The 15,144-nt window shown below is 31.9% G+C and overlaps 1 protein-coding gene across 2 annotated transcripts in view; it reads right to left on the bottom strand.

The window, feature by feature from the left end:
- Window positions 1-2,006, bottom strand: part of LOC127720103 (uncharacterized) — a 40,420-nt gene extending 38,414 nt beyond the window's left edge. For both annotated transcript variants that reach the window (XM_052226510.1, XM_052226512.1), the window contains exon 1: window positions 1,761-2,006. The gene's annotated coding sequence lies outside the window, so the exon portion shown is untranslated. The remainder of the gene's footprint in view (window positions 1-1,760) is intronic.
- Between the last annotated feature and the right edge of the window lie 13,138 nt (window positions 2,007-15,144).

Raw genomic sequence — 15,144 nt, 5'->3', positions numbered from 1 at the left:
ATTGGTATTATTTAAGTAGGTTTTTCTATATAAATTGAATTTTGAATAAAACAGAATATCCACCTAAAGAAAAGTGATATTCACCGCGATTAAAGGCATGTGCTTTGACGTGCATAATTATGGTTAAACGTTTCATGTACAATTAGTTTAAGAAGAATTTCCTTTAAATACAAATGTCTCTCTCGGAATACGGAATAAAACAGTTATGTCTTTTGTTTCGGTAAATATGTAGTTTAATTGACTTAAAAAAAATATTCATTTCGGTCGTCGGCCTCAGTGAATATTAGTTTTTCAGAAGTCAATAAAACCACATATTTACCTCATATAATATTCTAGGGGGAATATTGTTATTTTTCAATATATATGTCAGTATATTATAACCTAGTTAATAAACTTCACTTTGGTATTTGCCAAGATATTTTAAAAGCTTAACTGTTCATTTGTCAAGTCACATTATAAACACTTTTCCAGCACTTTATTAAACATCATTATCATACGTTTGTTTCAGTTATATAAATCTTAGAATATAAATGAAGAAAAAATAACCTACATCTCATGCGGTAGCTTTCTATTATTGTAATACGAAATCTTGCATTTTTGGGATTTTATAGCAGAATTGTTTTTCAAATTACTTATAATCCGGTTAACATTATGGATTTACAGGGAATTTCCAGGAAATTAGAGGTGTTAACCGGACTCTTGGAATCGCTATTGGTAGCCATTTCCAGAAACTCATTTCCGGGATGACGAAATTAATAGTTTCATAATTTATAAATTTATTAACTGTCAATTTAAGATAGGTACATGTATATAATAAAACATTTCAGTACCGAGTACTGACTACTGAGTTGATACTACCCTGGGGATTGATAGTCCACCAGCAGCGGTACAGACCCAGTGCTATGAAAAAAATAAATGAAAAATATATCCATGGGACACAGATGCCCCCGTTTGTAAATATACAGCAAATTCTGCAAATTTTCAACTTACATAGTACATAACTCAAGAACAGCGTAAGTGAGGCCACCCAAATTCGAGCCAGATCTGTGTTTGCTAGTAATAAGCATTGTGTTGAAGTTTTATAACATTTGGTTGAGGCAAGATAAAGTAAGATTGCGGAAAATGCAAATTTGCCAATTTTTCCATTTACAAAGGAACATAACTTGAGCACCGTGCAAGTGACGCCACCCAAATTCAAACTTGATCTGTATTTGGTAGTAAAAATCATTTTGTATAAGTTTCATTACATTTTGTTAAGGCAAACTAAAGTTAAAAACGGAAAGTAATTTTAGGAAATAAGGACGGACGTACAGACGTACAAGGGAAAAACGTACGGCGGGGGCATAATAAATCTGCGAGGCAAAACAAACATCGCAAAATAAAGAACTCATTTTAAACACACATTTTTTGAAATCTGAAATTTCTTTCGTACTTTTTAATCAACCGATTGATTTCGATCCTTCAAGATTTCTTTAAAATAAAACAAATTTAACGAACTTCTGATTGTAATGAACACTGGAGTGAAAAGTGTCATCATCAATGCAAATATTGTTTTCATTTTTATCAATTACGTGGTCATTTATGATTAAAGGATGACACTTTTGTTTTGGGTTTATGTGCAAATATGCAGAATGATATGTTCATACTACTCGTTTTGTCTTCATTCCTTGGAAATTGCAGGGGGGAACAGGATCTATGATTTAGTAAATAGATTTTACTAAGAAATATTTTAAGTTTTCTAATGAAATGTGTTTTCTTACCGTGTATTCCATTTGTATATTCATCCGAATTAGTTATAAAAAGATGTAAACAACATTCATGACATTGCGGTTTGTCTATTTTTAGACCTGATAAAGAAAGTTGGTTTCTCCACTTTGTATTGAAATAATACAATTTGTAAGATCAATTTGATACACTATGTCGATTTTTGTGATAAACATAATTCACACGAAACACCTGTTGTTCGATCGTGCATTGCTTCTTTTTAATTAGGTTTTAAATTACTAATGTACAGAATGGATTTACCAATATCTAAAAATAAACAGTGACAAGTTTAATCTCACAGGGTGAATAGTTACGCTGAAAGGGGCCCAGAGGTAACCTCTATAAATAGTGCTATTCTGCTCAATAATATTAAGGTTCTAAAAATAAACCAAAGATTCTAAAAAAAACTATACTACACTTATTTACATTGGAGAGCTAGCGTAAACTTTACTATACCTTTATACATTTATGCCTTTATCTTCGGGTCCTTAAAATAAGCCAAAGGCTTCTGCTGACCCCTCATCTTGGGTTGTAATGCAATTTCTCCTCTCATAATAATCGTATAATAATATATTTATATACATTATACTTATAAAATTAGAATATAGCAAAGTGCTCTCGACCAATGAAATTGTAGGATCTGATGCCTCTTAGTTGTGAAGAATGAATGCAAATCATGTTCTTAGTAAGGGATTATCCTATTATTCGGGTCTATTTACAGTTCAAAACAAAGAGTTTCTATAGATGAGTTACAACTGCCCCGAAGCACATTTATCAGATTGAAAGGATTTATCACACAGTGACTAAAAGTTGAATTGTGAAACAAAGAAAAAACTCTAAATAAGTTGAAGTTTACTGTGCAGTAAAATTGGTACCGTGAATGTTATGAAAATATTCTTTAAATTACTAAATAATTAAACAATATCAAAGCATTTGCAAAAAAAAGAAGAAAAAAAAGCTTTGAAATAAAAAAAACAACAACTTAATATTTAGCTTTCAAAAACTTTGATTACTGGATCAGCAGTTTGGAAGAATAGTTATTTCCAATATTCCGATAAAATAAAAAAAAATTAAACAAAAACAGGAATTTAATATAAGTTTTGAACATATTAAAAACTTTAAATGCATTTTATTTGAAAATTTCCCTGACATAATGAAATAGTAAAATTTTGATGTAAAAAGCCAGACCAAATTATTGGCTGTTAAATGAAATTTAGTTGTAACTCAAATGTATCATTTGATTTAAACTGTAAATTAAAAAAAGGATAATTCCTCACTAAAATATTACATGATATACATTCATACTCGCAATCAGGAAACATATACAATTCCTACATTTTCTTTGTTCTGTTGTGTCACCTAATATCTATAACGCATATTTTTTAAAATAATTCCCAAATGATAAGAAAGTCCTTCCACTAAAACTTATCCATAAATGAAATGCCTAAAAAGGAAGTCATGCATTAATCAAAAACATTGCACTGACAATGAAACTAATTCTTAAATACAACCAATTAAGAGATCATTTGAGAACCTTGACCACTTCACAATATTCTAAGTTTGTAAGAGAATGATAATCCCTTACTTCATGATAAGTACTCGCTAACGCTCGTACTTAATCATGACGAAAGGGATTATCATTCTCTTACATATACATAGAACTTATTTAGGTGTGCGCAGCTTAACAATTAACATGAACATATAAATTTATACGCCATATTCTCGCCATTTAATGCCGACTTAAAATTATTCAAAGTCTTTGCCGTCACTGTTAAATCTGACAGGTTATTCCACTGATCCACTACTCTAATTGAAAAAGTATTTAGTCTATGTGTCGTCTTACTGTTTCTTAAAGAGTTTTAAGGAGTGACCACTAGTATTATTAGATGGTGCTAAAGTAAATAGGCTTATCCAGTTTATATCATCTATACCATGCAACGCTTTATACACTTGATCATATCATTTCTATCCCTACGATATTCCAAGGTAAGGACAGTAACGACATGAGCAACTGGTTTTACCGTAAAATAGAAACTTTAGTTCAATTTAGCCTGTATAGAATATGTATTTAAAAAAGAGGAACGAAAGTATAGTAGATGTGTGTTTCATACATTTGTGATGGTGATATATATTTATCATGTTTATTCAAGTCTTAATTTTTGTTATAATATTTGAAATAGCTCTCGCCGCGATATAGACTTTTTGTGCTGATGCGGCGTAAAGCAATTACCAATAAATCAATATTCAAGTAAAACTTCACTTTAACAGCGAAAAAAGTACAATGGCCATTTATCCTTACAGGGCAAATCCGAAACTTCAAAATCTAGAATTATAAGTTCAAATGTCGTGTGATAGACTTATATGAATAAAACTACATATAAAAATAGGTATACAAAAGAAAATAATTTTTCACCAATGTCTTTCATACAATATGTATATGATATGTACATGTAGTCGATAATGTTATGATAGTTTAAACAATCAGTCATGAATATAAGCAAGGATAATAATAGGTAATTTGATAGATTTAATATATTTCTACCTTAAAAACAAAAAGATAATGACATAGATCTTCCGACACAATACAAATGAAGACAAAAGTTACTTCCAACAAAGTTAAGCAGATATTCAAGATATTTACGTTGGTTACCTCTGGTCACCTCACACAGATATTAACCTTGGCTACCTCTGGTCACCTTACATAGATATTGGATATGGTTACCTATGGTCACCTCACATTGATATTGACCTTGGTTACCACTGTTCTCCTTACATAGATATTGACTTTGGTTACCGCTGGTCACCTTCCATAACACAATTCCATATTGCAGTCCTAAAAATAAAATCGTCCAAATCATAATTGCATATTGATATTCTAAATTGTTTCCAAAAATTAGTCGCCCTGAAGATCATAAAAAACATTTCATTAAAATCAAATATGTCAATAAAGGTTCTTATTTTGTAAATATTGCGGGTATTCTTAATGATCATTCCGTTAAAAAACAAATTCCTGGCTATTTTGATAATACTGAGCTCCCTCTTATTTATTATGTGTACAAAACAGATCTACCCGGAAATATGTGTTTAATTATATCGAAGTGTGTAAAGATATAAATATCAGTGACAATACACCTACGTAATGAAATTGCAGTAATTCCAAATACATTTATGGCCCCAGTTCCCATGTAATAGCAGGAGACCTTGCCATCGTCCATGACCGAGAGTTGAAATCATTCCTCAGTAAAGTACCTAAATATCGAACCCCCCGTCAATTATCAATTAGAATGAGTGTCGTAACATCATCCACGACTCATTTCGTACTTACTGAACGAAATGGATAAAACGAAATGGATAAAACTGACCAAAATCATTAGATCCTTATTTTAATTCACTATTGAACATAGTTGATATTCGTATTAAACATTTTTAAGAACATTTCCTAACAATAAAATTAATAGCCCTATTTCTCGTATTAAGGATGTACACCTCTGATGAGCCAAAAATTTCTAGAATAAAACTTTTTTTCTTAACCTGATTGTTGAGTTTATATGACTGTAAAAAAATAATTGGTGAAGAAAAAATCTTATGGTGGTGCACTTCTTTTTTTGCTACGGCCCTTTGAAAGTACCCAATTTTGATGATTTTCCCATTTTTTATCAATTTTTACCTATTTTTGGGCTATTATCGTGAAAAAAATTACAGTTCCACAATTAAACTTTTTTTCATACTTTCAATAAAGATGAAGTGGACTAATCTGAATAAATTTAACTAAAAAAACTATAGGTAGGTGTTAATATAAGAAAGTTTTATCATATTTGATGCTTTTTTGTGTCAAATTTACCATGCTGTCAATTTTGTAAATTTGTGATTTTTCTCAGTTTTAAGATCAAAATGCAAAACCTTTTTGTTATAAATTATTGAAAAAATACATATCTAAGAAATTTGAAAAGAAAGAAAAATGATATGGGATGTACATGATTCTGGTAAAATCTTTTTTTGTACCCCTCACTCATTTTCTAAAAATTTTGGCTAAAAAGACTGACTTGATTGGTCGTAAAAATTGAAAAATTTATTACTCAAAAACTACTCATAGTAAATACACAATGTTTTCACAGAGTTAAGTTTAATTATTACATTTTAAAATTTCATTGATATTTTCCACTTGTATCACATGTTTTGGAAATAATTCCAGAACGAGATTTCAACGAGACTGAAACGTCAGAAGAATACATCCTTAAACATAAGCTAAAAGAACTCGCCAAGGAATTTGTTTTTGTTCCGGCTGATAAGGCTGCCAATAATATCATTATTGTTTGACGTAAATTTTACATTGAGGTTCTGCAAAAGAAAATCACGAATTTACAAACATTTCAACTGACTCCATTTACGGAAAATGACATCTGTAACAAACATAATCTTTTAGCTACCTCTTTAAAAGCAGAGCCGAGAAACATGAAAATTCCAACTATGTATTGGCTTTCAAAGCTGCACAAAACACCTTACAAATATAGATTTATTCCGTCTCCAAGCCATTGATCCACTATTAAAATGTTTATTCTACTTACTAGTACACTTGGTACAATCAAACACCTGGCAATAAATTGTTCAAATAAGGCTTTTGAAAATAGTGGAATTAATTACTTTTGGAGTATCAAAAATTCGTTGGAAGTACTTGATAAATTGCATGCTCATAATTTCAAATCTGTTCAAAGTCTTGATTTTTCTATCCTACATACCACTTTGCCTCATAATCTCATTAAGAAAAAAATCACACACCTAATTAAATGGGCATTTAAAAAGTCAGAATGCGGATGTATACGTTCAATCTCTTTTAGGTCATTTTTTAGTAACAACAAACAAAAGAATTATGTCATTTGGGCCTGCTTTGATACGATAACTGCACTTGAATTTTTACTTGATAACATTTTTTTTCGCTATGGAGATTCCGTATATCTTCAAGTTATCGGATTCCAATGGGAACTAACCACTTATTGCGGACCTATTTCTGTATTGTTACGAGTAACAATTTATGAATAAATTCAACAAAGATCAATCGAAACAACATCTGATACAAAAATTTAGATATTTTGGATGTTATATTGGCTCTCAATAATGACGACTTCAGTATTTCCACTAAAGAGATTTATCCTGCTGAACTGATTTCAAATAAAGCTAATACTATCAATGATCACTGCCCTTTCCTGGATTTGGATATCTATATCTTTCACGGGAAGCTTAATACCAAACTATTGTTAATTATCCATTTTTATATAGTGACGTTCCCTTGTCACAATCTTATGGTGTTTATATATCTCAACCTGTTCGATTCGCTCGTGTATGTAACAATGTATTTGATTTTAACGAAGGAAATCTCTGTATTACTGAAAAAATATTACACCAGGGTTTTCGATATCACAAACTTGTCAAAACATTTACTAAATTCTATCATCGATACAAGGAAATCATTCGTAAATATAAATCAACGTGAAGACTTCTTATACGTTCAGGTACATGTATTTTACATCCAATCTTTTATGGTAATAATATATACAAAGCACAAAAATTTCGTCATTCACATCAAAAGCTAACCAAACCTTTAAACAGACTTATTCAGAAGGGATATAGTTACGATACTGTTGTCAGGTCATTCAAGATGACATTTTTTGGAATTCATATTGATTCACTCATAGTGTCTTTGCATCTGAAATAAACACTTTTATTCTAAAACCAGTTGTTGGCATGATACGGGTTATGTTCTTCTCATATATATTATGATGGTATGATACTAAACCCCTAACGGGAGGGATTGTTCTTGTTGTTCATATCAAAAAGGCGTTATCTTTTAATCAGTTTAATTGAGGTCCGGAGCTGGCATGTCAGTAAATGCTAGTAGTCCTTTGTTAATTTATGTTGATCATTGGAATTTTGCTTAGTTTTTTCTGTTACCTATTGAAACATCGGACTCGGACTTCTTTTAAACTGAGTTTTACTGTGCGTATTGCTGTGTGTTTGTTTATTCTACATTGACTAGGTATAGGGGAGGATTGAGATCTCACAAAACATGTTTAAACCCGCCAGGAACCTCTGGCCTTTTTAAGTCTTGTACTTTTTTAATTTTGGTTCATTTATATGTTTCGGAGTTAAATGTGACGTCCATTTTCGCTGAACACATTTTTGTTAAGGGTCCAGCTGAAGCTCGCCTCTGGGTGCGAGATTTTCTCGCTGTGTTGAAGACCCATTGGTGCCCTTGGGATGTTTTCTGCTCTTTGGTCGGGTTATTGTCTCTTTGGCACATTACCCGTTTCCATTCTCAATTTTATTTATTTTGGTTACCTCTGGTTACCTTGCATAGATATTGAAAAAATATAACAAAAATACTGAACTCCAATGTAAATCAAAAAAAGGAAAGTCCATAAAAACCGACAAATTCAAACGCTATCAATCAACGAAACAAGTTGAAAACAAATACTGAAAAAGCATAACAAAAATACTTAACTCCAATGTAAATTTAAAAAGGGAAAGTCCATAAAAACCGACAAATTTTAACGCTATCAATCAACGAAACAAGTGGAAAACAACTGACATATTCCTGACTTGGTACAGGTATTTTCCGAAGAAAATGTTGGGTTAAACCTGACTTACTGCATGTGTATGGTGACCTGATGGTTAACTTTGGTTACCTCTGGTCATCTTACATATATGTAGACATTGGATTTGGTTATCTCTGGTCACCTTACATAGATATTGACTTTGGTTACCTCTGTTTACCTTACACATATATTATTTTGGTAACCTCTGATCACTATACTCATGCAGATATTGACTTTGTAACCTCTGGTCACATTACAGAGATATTAACTTTGGTTACCTGTGATCACCATACACATGCTGATATTGACTTTGGTGTCGACTGGTCACCTTACACAGATATTGACTTTGGTTACCTTTGGTCACCTAACACGGATATAAACAACGGTTACTTCTGGTAACCTAAGCTTACACAGCTATTAATTTTGGTCAACTCTATTGTAACAATACACATATTGATTTTGGTGACCTCTAGTTTATCGTTAATACATACAAACTTAGCTATCCCACCTTAGCTATGCTTTATCAGGTTACACTGGTATGTCCCTAAATGTCGACCAGAATCAATTTGTGGCAATTGCAGTTTTGAAAAGGTATCAACTGCGCCACTCTCTATTTTCCGAAGGTATTATTTGCGCCAATAAATGGAATCAAATTGCGCCACATTTACCTGTTTACTTGTATATGTGACATGCACTATAATTCATCTATTGATATAAGATTAAACTGAACACTCATCAAAGTTAAGACGTTTAATCTGACCTTGGACGTTAACACCATTCATCTGGCTTTTAACGAACGAAGGCATAATACAGAAAGAGACATGTTTCCAAACGTCGCCATTAAGTCTTGTAGATTCAATCTTGGTCAGTCTTGGTGGAGGAAAATACAGAATTTAGCTCTTGCATTTCTTAACTTAGAAGATGTGGGTGATAAAGGAGGAGGGAAGTCAATCCCAATTTTCCTTTTTAAGTATGGAACCTTGTGGTAAATTTTTGTAAATAGAGATCCATACTATTATACACAAATTATTGTCCTGAATCTTGAAAAATGCTTGTTTTTGGCCCATTTTTGGACCCTAATTACTAAACAGCTACGACAATAGTTTCCAAAATAAATCCCAACCTTCCTATTGTGGTATAGAACCTTGTGCTAAAATTTAATAGAGATCCATACACTTATACTTAAGTTATTGTATGTGAACCAGGCAAATAATTGTTTTTGTAAGGCCTTTTTTGGCCCCTAATTCATAAACAGCTACTATAATAACCCCCAAAATAAACCCCAACCTTCCTATTATGGTATGGAACCTTGTGCTAAAATTGAACAGAGATCCATAAACTCATACTCAAGTTATTGCCTGGAAACCAGAAAAATAGTTGTTTTCGGCCCCTTTTCGACCCCTTATTATTAAACGGTATGGACCATGAAATCAATCAAAACTTTCCTTTTGAAGTATGGGACCTTGTGGTAAAATTTCATAGAAATCTATACTCTTATACACCAATTATTGTCCTGAAACATGAAAAATGCTTGTTTTTGGCCCCTAATTGGCCTTTAATTACTAAACGTCTGCGACAATTATCCCCAAAATGCTACCGACCTTCCTATTGTGGTATGGAACCTTGTGCTTAAATTTAATAGAGATCCATACACATCTACTTAAGTTATTGCCTGCAATCCAGAAAAATAGTTGTTTTCGGCCCCTTTTCGACCCCTAATTATCAAACCGTATGGGCCATGACCCTCCAAAAATCAATCAAAACTTTCCTTTTGAAGTATGGAACCTTGTGGTAAAATTTCATAACAATCTATACTCTTATACACTAATTATTGTCCTGAAACATGAAAAATGCTTGTTTTTGGCCCTTTTTGGCCCCTAATTCCTAAACAGCTACTATAATAACCCTCTAATACTAAAGTAAATAAATTTGCGGTCGTATAAAAAACATCATGTAAGACCATAATCACGCTCAGTCAATAAAATCATTTGTGGTTTTGTGTGTTATAAATTTTTCTAGAGAGCCACAAAACACCAAAGCAATTCACCACAATGAGAAAACATTACATTCATCATTTTTAAACGTAGTCTTTACTTCTGATGTGATTGCTTTCAGATATGAAACAACTCAAACGAATACTACATGAAGAGATTTGTTTCATGGAAATTGCAATTAAAAAAGAAAATACAATAATTGATGAAATAAACGAAACTTTGTTTATATTCAATTTCATTCTAGCTTAAAACATATAAAACTTCTGAGTATTCAAGCAAATATAACAATGAAAAAAATATTACTTTATCTTACCACTGTTAAACATTCTTAGACAACATAGAGTTATTAACGTCAATATGAATAGAGACATTTTAACAATAGCATTTTGTTAAAGAGATAAGTCACATATGTTTATAAACAATAATTTCGAAAAAAGATTAAAATGTATTTGGTTACGACTAGATATTTTGTAAACAATTGAATAATGTAGAAATAATAAGCACATAGGACAAAAATACAATCAAATAAGTTCAAAGATTAGGTAATTCTTTCTCGTGACATGTTTCATGCAATGTTTAACGATCATCGTCTTTTGTGTACCGTAGATCTGATCGATCATAAATTCTACTGAATCCACTGCAGGCAGAACTATCTGAAAGAATAAAATATTGACTCTCATTCGTTTATTTTAAAATATACTTATAAAGCACACCTGACTAAGGCTCCTTTTATTCCTATGAGATTTTTCCAGATAACCAGTTGTTATTAAATTGGATTAAGGCAGTATCTTTCTTGCTTCTGAGCCAGGGTCAGAAAAACTATGACTTTCAGTAACTGCGAGTACTCTTATTTAGTTGCTTTAATTTTTGTGTCGATTGTATTTATGTTAGTTGTTTTGTGCCGCGTACCGATCTTTTGAGTTAAGCCAATTGCAATCGATTTTTAAAGTTTGTTCTTATGTTGTGCTGTTAAACCACTTTCCCAGGTTAGGGGCGGGTTGAGCGCTCACATATATGTTTACCTCGCCACATTCTTTATGTGCCTATCCAATGTCAGGAGCCTATAGTTCAGTGGTTGGCGCTGGTTCATGTCTGTCAAATGTGTTTTTCGTAAATTGTTTTGTTATAAATAAAGGCAACAGTATTGATTTTCTCGTTTGAATTGTTTCCCATTTTTCATTTCGGGGCCTTTTATAGCCGACTATATGGTATAAGTTTTTCTATTTGTTGAAGGCCGAACGATTGCTTATAATTGCTTGTATCCAATTCATTTGGAACTCTGGTGGATAGTTGTCTCATTGGCAATCGTACCTCGTTTCCTTTATTTTATAATAATCATTTAATTTTGATATATATTAAGAATCATTTTTTTTTCTTTCTTTTACAATTGTTTAAATCGAATGGTTAATGGATGAAAAAATAATTAATTGTTGCAATGTTACTTTACTGTTACATTGACAATCAATTCGAATTACATTCTGTAACAATTATAACAACTGTAAATCTGAATGACAACGATAGCATCATGTCATTCATTTCACTACCGCAAAAAATCTACAGTAGAAATGCGCGATATGAGGAATAAATTCTGTTTAAACATTACTACATAGGAATTTTCTATCTTAGGTGCATACTTAATTGTCCGATGAAACTCTGAAAATGAAATCCCCTTGATCAAAATTATAAGAAACCATCACGAACGAACTGATATACAAATAGACAGATGTATGACTATGACATTGTCACTTTGTTTTCAACTTTTGAGTTTGAATATCCCTTTGGTATCTTTAGCCTCTCTTTTACTGCAGTAGAAATGTATATTATGATTGTTTATAAAGTATGTAATTTACAAGGGATAAAACTGAATCTCCGGTTTAGGTCGACGTTTTATAATCAAATATGGTATTTTTACCATTGCTTTGAATTGTATGAAGTCTTTAGTTTATGACGTTTTGTTGCTCCTATAGAAATTAAAATCTTTTTGTCTCGCTTAAACTGTTTTTTTTTCCTCTTTTGAAAATAAAACGAGACACATAAGAATGGAAAATATTATTGTTATAACCCATGTAGTTGACTTTTGCCAGCTTCAATATTTTTCTCAATAATTTAAACTTCTTTTCGAGGATATATACGCATCTATTTAAATAACTAGAAAAATTTTCCAGGTTCAGACTTTTGCAAAAATTGTATGAGATTTGGAACGTTTTTAGATATATGTTAGGCATACTTGAACAGATAAACTCAAAATAACTTTTGCATGTTAATTTTGTTTTTAAAAATAATAAAAATGTTTAGATTGAGTTTTGTTTCTCTTAATTTGACCATTGTCAAACTAACACTTAAACTGATAATAACATTTAACATTTATCATGAAAAGCATGGCTGCAAGTATGTGTAATGTTAATTCTATAATAAAAGAGGGACGAAAGATACCAGCGGGACAGTCAAACTCATAGATCGAAAACAAACTGACAACACCATGGCCAAAAATAAAAAGACAAATAGACAAATAAAAGTACAGATGACACAACATAGAAAACTAAAGACTAAGCAACACGAACCCCACCAAAACTGGGGGTGATCTCAGGTGCTCCGGAAGGGTAAGCAGATCCTGCTCCACATGTGGCACCCGTCGTGTTGCTTATGTTATTACAAATCCGGTAAATTGTTTAATTTGGTAGGTCACATTCGGGAAAAGGGAGGGGTATTGTATTTACGACATAAGGAACATTTTAGTTGATTTTAGTTTCTGATGCATGATTTTTTATTATTAATTGTTTTGGCTTTTATCTAGCTGTCAGTAACTGCGAGTACTCTCAAATCGTACTTTCTTTTTAATTTGACCTGTTGATACTATTTGTATCGTTTTTTTGTTTTTTAATGTTAACATGGATCTTGTCTATATACCAGCTTTGATTATCTGGTATTACTACAAATTTTCACTTCTTCGTACTATGAACATCAAAATTATTTCATTTTTCCTTAGATGCTGTTCTTGGACCTGTACAGGAAGTTTTATCTAGCACTAATTGTATAGTTGTTTTGTTGATATTCACCCCATATGTACCAAGTGTTAGATTAGTTTTATTGAAAGAAATTTCTTGGTATTCCTAAACGGAAGAATTTATACACACAGAAGAAGAAATATACTTAACAACAAAATTATTTTCATTCACCTGTGTATAATATGACGCAGGTTTCTTCAAAAGTGATGATTTTCTAAAAATTAATTGACATTTCACAGTGATATCATACTTTAACTTCGTTTAAACCTGTTTATTTATTTTTGACTTTAATTATTTATCCCTTGTAATTTTTTATTAACTGTGTATTTGCATTCAGGTGTCACAGGTCAAATTTATTCGTTCATTGTGCGTTAACTTACGTTTTTTGATTGAGTTAAGCCTTCCAATTGATATTTTATAGTTTGTTTTCTATGTTGTGATGTTATACTATTGTTTCAGAAAAAGGAGAAGGTTTGGTACCATTAAAACGTTTAATCCCGCTGCAAATGTTTGCACCTGTCCTAAGTCAGGAATCTGAATATAGCAGTTGTCGTCTGTTTATGTAGTTCATACGTGTTTCTCGTTTCTCGTTTTTATATAGATTAGACCGTTGTTTTTTCCGTTTGAATGGTTTTACACTAGTAATTTTTTTTGGAGCCCTTTATAGCTTGCTGTTCGGTGTGAGCCAATGCTCCGTGTTGAAGGCCGTACCTTGACCTATAATGGTTTACTTTTATAAATTGTAACTTGGATGCAGAGTTGTCTCATTGGCACTCATACCACATCTTCCTATATCTATATCCGATATCATCTGTGAAACGGTTCTTCCATAACGGTCAACCAACTCGTGATGGCGGCCGTAAAATTTACGAAGGGATGATTTCAACTTCACCATTTGGAACTCTTGGTTTAATAGCTTCCTTGTGACAGTAGTCCTCTATCAAGGAAATCATGATAAGAAATACAAGCCCGGGAATATCGTATCAATTGGGAGATATATACTCCGTATGCAGGCGCTGCTGGAATGTTGCTACATAGAAATGGAAAGTTCACAATTAGGAAGCTGAAATCATCTCTTTTGTCGTAAAGTTTTGTTTTCAACCGACCCTCATTGTCAAATTCTAGATGTAAGTCAAGATATGATGCAGACTTGACTGTATCTGTATCATCCTTTATCTCTAGTTCGATGGGATAGATTCGTTCAACATAGTCACCAAATTTTGTATTATTTAGTGAGAGAACATCATCGATATAGCGGAACGTAAAGTTAAAGGATATTGCTAACTTCTTATCTTTCTTCCTAAGAAGTTCCTGTATGAAGTCAGCCTCATTATAATAAAGAAACAAGTCGGCAAGAAGAGGGGCACAATTGGTTCCCATTGGAATTCCAACAGTCTGTTGAAAAACACGTCCTCCAAACGTAACAAATATGTTGTCAATGAAGAAATCAAGCACCTTGATAATGTCAGTTTCAAAGAATTTTTTGTTTGAGTCAGAGTGATTCTTTACAAAGTAGGATTTATCCCTCCCCAAGACAAGATACTTGTATCTACGTTCGTCATTCTTTTTAATGAAACAAAGTAATACCAACTCTTTCGATTTGTCTTTTAGTTTGGAATGGGGAATACTTGTGTAAAGTGTAGAAAAGTCAAATGTTTTAATACTATTGCAAGATGAAGTTAGGTAAATGAATTATTGTAGAAAAGATACCAATATAAATGTATGTATCAGCTCTCAATAGCACATGGGTTTGTTGTTTTACTGTAAACATGTGTTCATGTTAACAATAAT

Source organism: Mytilus californianus, unplaced genomic scaffold (genome assembly GCF_021869535.1).
Source record: "Mytilus californianus isolate M0D057914Y unplaced genomic scaffold, xbMytCali1.0.p SCAF_11, whole genome shotgun sequence".
Lineage (NCBI taxonomy): Eukaryota > Metazoa > Mollusca > Bivalvia > Mytilida > Mytilidae > Mytilus > Mytilus californianus.
Note: the sequence above shows the minus strand (reverse complement) of the source record. Positions and strands in the feature narration are given on the sequence as shown.